This window comes from Cupressus sempervirens, chromosome 4 (assembly GCF_028749045.1).
Source record: "Cupressus sempervirens isolate cs-2001-9-10 chromosome 4, ASM2874904v1, whole genome shotgun sequence".
Taxonomy (NCBI): domain Eukaryota; kingdom Viridiplantae; phylum Streptophyta; class Pinopsida; order Cupressales; family Cupressaceae; genus Cupressus; species Cupressus sempervirens.
The window spans coordinates 461,567,041-461,572,595 of record NC_143121.1 but is presented as its reverse complement, the minus strand read 5'-3'; the positions used below and the strand labels follow the sequence as shown (position 1 = coordinate 461,572,595).

General features: G+C 32.0%; 1 pseudogene; it reads right to left on the bottom strand.

The window, feature by feature from the left end:
* Positions 1 to 244: 244 nt before the first annotated feature.
* Positions 245 to 3,091, bottom strand: LOC149561974 (beta-1,6-galactosyltransferase GALT31A pseudogene; annotated as a pseudogene).
* Positions 3,092 to 5,555: the final 2,464 nt, after the last annotated feature.

The window sequence follows — 5,555 nt, the reverse complement described above, 5'->3', positions numbered from 1 at the left end:
TTTCCCTTTTATATGCTTTGGAATGGGCTTTTTTGACTTGTCAAGTCATCCCACGGCTTGTTTAAAACCTTTTCTTCACAGGCAGCTCTCTTTATTGTTTTGCGTGACTTTTATTATGTTGCCTCTTCTTAAAACGTGGATCCCTACACCTGTGGATTCCATTGATGCTATGCTCTGACTGGGGACATTTTTCCTTAGCATATTCAATCTATGCATGGGAGCTGCTCCAAACATCTAAAGTACATTAAAAAACTGCACTCCAGATTGTCCCATCCCCTTCACCACAACGTTGATGCACATCTTTCATCCTTTCAACTAATTTACAGATGCCACTACAACTCTAATCAAAAGATTCCACACAAGCATTTCCAGCTTGAGCCTTCCATTCACAATCTAGACGAGTGCCACAACAAAAGCTTTGATTACCAATATGCTCAACATCTAGTCCAATAAACCATGATCTCAAGGAAACATCTTTGTTGGCATATTTGTGGAGAATTGGAAGGTTGATGGATATATAGGTTGCCAAATCTTAGGAGATTACATATAAATGTCTAGTCGCATTGTAACAAGAAGAGAGAAAGTTGTTTGTGTACTATAAGAAGAAATCTTTCAAATGAACTAAGTAAATTAAATTTAATACTCATCTTCTCATCTACATTATGAAATTCTGAGATAGGGAGTTGGTGGGAGGAAAGGCAGAGTAATTTCGAGTACTTGTCGGATATGCTTGGAGCTTGTTTCATGCGCCCTCTGCACCGTCATTCTACCGTCTCGGAATGATCATAATTAGGATAAGAGAATATGATCTAGCACTATGAGGAGAAATCTTCCAAACAAACCAATAAATTAATTTAATGCTCAGCTCCTCAAATATCTTAATAGCAGTAAGAATCATAGGTTTGTTTAATTTGGGTGACTTCCTAATTTATGCCTAAAATTGAATATCAGGTTAAAGATTAAAAAGGGGTCATCACAATTGATTCTTTCCAAAGGATTACGTAAATGAGAAAAAGGATCACCACAAGATTCATCTTTCTTTAAGACTATTATATGCTAATAATTATTTGTGTTGCAGGTCTATGATAAAAAGGCGTATTAGGGAAGTATATTTTATAAATCATTTCCTTTACTCTACTTCATTATAAAAATAAAGTTATAAAGAATCAATAAATAATGTATGATGTGTCTGCATCGTGTATGCTTTGTGCCTTCATTGCATCATCTGTCTTCATCGTGTATGCTTTGTGTTTTCATGTACTTATGTGTCTACTTCATGCTTGCTTTGCATCTTCTTGCATTAATGTATGCTTCATGTCTACTTTGTGATTTTATGCATTAGTAATTTATACATTGTATATCTCTATATTTCATAGTTTTGTTAGCATAATCATTATTTTAATAATCCAAAGAAAAATGATCAAGGAATGCGCCATTGATCTTTAAGTTGAGTGGAAATTAGGAATTTCTTGAGGGCAAGCAATTTGTGGAAGGGCGGACTTGTCACGAGCCCAAATTTAAGGATATATGAATATTTGAATAACATATTATACAATGATGATAACTAAGAATAATAATATTATAATCCATTATAATAATGATATATTTGACAATATAAAACAATATATAAGATTGTAGCATAGTTGTAATGTAATAAAAAATAAATAAGTTGATTATAAATGATATCAAACACAAATAATAATTTTATAACGTACCTACATTGGATAATATTATAATATAATTGAGAATTACATATTATTATAAATAATATACAAATAAATATACTACATAATAGTATTATGAATAATGATATTATTAATATAATATATAATATGTTATATGTTATAATTACATTATAAATCTATAGATGATACATATATCTAACTATTATCACGTTTGAATATAGATACTATTAGTAACTAATTATAATGAATTGGTTACTAAATTTAAATATATTAATTGATATAATATTTTATTTATTAATAAGATGATAGTTCAATACTAATATATAAATATAAAAGTAAATAATAATAGCAATATATGAGATTATATATATATATATATATATATATATTATAACATAACAAATAAACTAATTAATACCTAAGGGTCGTGTCTTTTACCCACAGAAGGATATTAGGATATAATAAGGAAGAAACACGACAGGAAGAGTTATGGTAGACCAATTCCAGTACATGAGAGGAATTAGAGAATAATAAAAATATTAGTAAAGAGAACTATGACAGTAACAATATACATTAGCAAGCACATCAGGATATTCAACATGATCTCTCTGTGCTCTGTATAAATAGTTCAGATCAAATGGAATAAGATGACAGGGGACTACATGCAATCAATTACATGACTGGAAATGGTTTTCAGTGATAACAAGTTATACATTTGATATTCATATGATTTAGTCAATCACAACACCCTTAATCATAACATGCAGCACAAAGAAAAAGCATTAAAGTTAAAGCATTTGCAGGCCTTCAAAACCAATAATATAGTCACCAAATTCATTGGACAAGATCACAATGTAATTGTAGTGGATGTTAAGGAGAAGGTGGAGACGTTCATACTTATTCAGAAGTGATGATATACAAACTAGATGACCATCAAATATTGAAGAGAAGATTACTGGTCAATAACAGGAAGATATCAGAGAAAATATAATGCAAAGAATATAAACTGGAGAAAATTCAAAAATGCCCTAAACGGGACATTACACGCATGCTTGAAATACTTATTTCCCTCCTCACCAAATTTCCAGTATTCAAGTTCACGATATTTGGCATCTTTTTGTGCAAGAACGGGTCCTGATTTCATACAGCCAACGTAAACACGCAATTTTCGTGTGGTTTCATGCTAGAGTTGTCCCAAGAATACCCAAATTAACATGTACATCATCATCAACTTTAATATATAAGTCAGCATCCCATTTTGATACTTGACTAAATATATCCTTTGCTTGAATATTAGTTTCCTTACTTTTCTGCTCACAATCATTTACAAGTTCAAGATATTGTAGTTGTTGTTCTTTTTCAGCATAAGAATCTATTTCTTTTCTTGAATTAGGAACAATCCACATCCAATTATATTAGCGAAATGATTTCTTTATGATCATAGAAGGCATCTAGTTTAAACCATATGCACGTCTTCCACAATGTGTCGCTCTAGATTCATGCAGCTCATATCTGGAATGAACTTCCTCTCAACATTATCATTTTTCAAAGGGCAAGTAAATGCATTAACTCTATTAAATTGGAACTTAATCTCAATCATATGCCCACGAGAAAACACTACTTCTCTCTTCCTGGATTGCAACAAAATCTTAGCAGTGCCTAATACTCCAGTAGAGAGGATCACAAAATCTGATGACAAATAGTGCAACTCATCCAAAAGAACTCACCACCTTCTCTTTAGTCTTTTTTTCATGCCTTTTATCACTGATCTGCAAGCTGTCAAATTGGTGCCAGAAGGTCCGTTGACTGGTCTTAAAAACTAACCCAAACACCTGACAGAGCTCTAAAACTGGCATATTGATTCTTTGCTCCACAAACTTGCACCCTATCAAATCTCGTCTCATGATGAATTCGGTGTCAAAAGATATTCGCTATCGAAGTTGACCTCTTAGAATTACCTGCAAGTAAACACATTAGAAAGTAATAAACTGGGTTCGGATTTGGCTTTGAAAACTAGGCAAACTGAAATTTGGGAAGACGAAAACTGGGACATTGGTTCTCTGTCATGAGGAGATTATGAATCTATGATTTGGGCTCATGAAGAATAACTGGGTGCAAATGACGATTGGTCAAAGTAGGCTACTTGAAATTGCTGACTTGAAACAATGGTAGAAAAGTAATTTTGGCAAACAAAATTGACTTGGAAAAGTGTGCATACAGATTCATCAAGACTTAAAAACTAACACACTTGGAGTATTTTCAGTGGACAACACGATGGTACAATCCATTCGATCTAGGCAATCACGAATCTGAAGTTATAACATCACGAACAGGGCTACCAAACAATCTACATTTGTTGACACTAGTAAAAAGATAGAAATTGTGTTTGGAATCGCGTTTGAAAATTGATCAAACGGATTCGTCATAAGTTGAAACTTAACACATAAGAAGTTTATGATGTCTATAATGCAATGCAAAAAGAAATCTAGCATTTCAGTCAACTAGGTCAAAGTTATAACTTATCAAATAGGGCTTCCCAAAATTCTGAATATTTTGCAAAAGCATGAAAATAGTAAACTACCAACTTTAAGGGATTCAAAACCTAGTCAAACGGACTCGAAACGACTCGAAATCTAAAACATAGGTTCTTAGGTATGAACACTAGACACTCCCAAAGTGGCAAGTTGTGAAACATTTCTGGGTGCAAGTTATTCGATTGCAAACATAGGCTCCTGTCATTGTTTAACACAGGGTAAAATGCAGAATTGGAGATTGCTCAAAACAGGACTTCACGGAATGGCTCAAAATGGTGATTGAACTTCATGGAACAGGTGGACACACTGAATGCAAGGTGTTAGAAACATTAAACACTTTAGGGGCCTCAAAGGTACAGTCGGGTACAATCTCATTTATGGGCATATAAAATGGCTTGAATTGACTCAAAAATTGAAAAAGATGCTCAAAATGAGAACACAATTTTGAGCACCAACAAATTGAAAAGTGGCCATAACTTTTAAACAATATAAGATTTTTGAAATCCAAAAGTTGCCTCATATTCTATGCTTCGACTACTATAAAGAATAAAAAAGGGGAAAAATAATTTTTAATTTTCTTGAGTTAGTTAAGTTTGTCAGACACGGGAGTTTTTTTATTCTAAAAATTGTATAGTTAAAAATTTATAATTAATTATTTATTTGGAATAAAAATACAAAAAAAAGTGTCACATCCAAGCATGAGTGTACTTATTATATACAGAATATTATTTAAAAATATTATCTTTTGATTTTAATTAAGGTAGTCAGACATACACCTACTTCTTATTTTTGTCCTGAAACTTTTGTACTACTATATTAAAATCCAAAATTTTGACCAATCAAACTTTTTTTCTTTTGATAAGGCCTAGTAGTTTAGAAACTGCATTCAATTTCCTATAGATTATTTTCTTACAAATTTTTGATATAAATTTCGTAACTACTTTAAAATTATGCGTCAAGTTGACATAATCTTAATTTGCTAGTTTTTCACTACCACTTAAGGGCTTAGTTTGGTTGGCCATGATCATGCACATACCCACATTTACCAAGATACTAAACCAAGATCAATGCCAAAGTTACAACCATGGCCTTAGGAACATAAAAATGATAACATGATCTAAACCATTTCAACCAAAGAGATAACATGCTTCATATGAACATACCATAACATGTCAAAACTCAAAAAATGTATCAAAAGTATACCATGACATAATAATGAAACCATCTTAACACCAAGGATAACATTTCAAATGAAAGAATAAACTGCACCTCTACTAATAACCCCATGAGTTCTCAAGATGCAACCATCTCTAGACACAATAAAGATAACCACCAC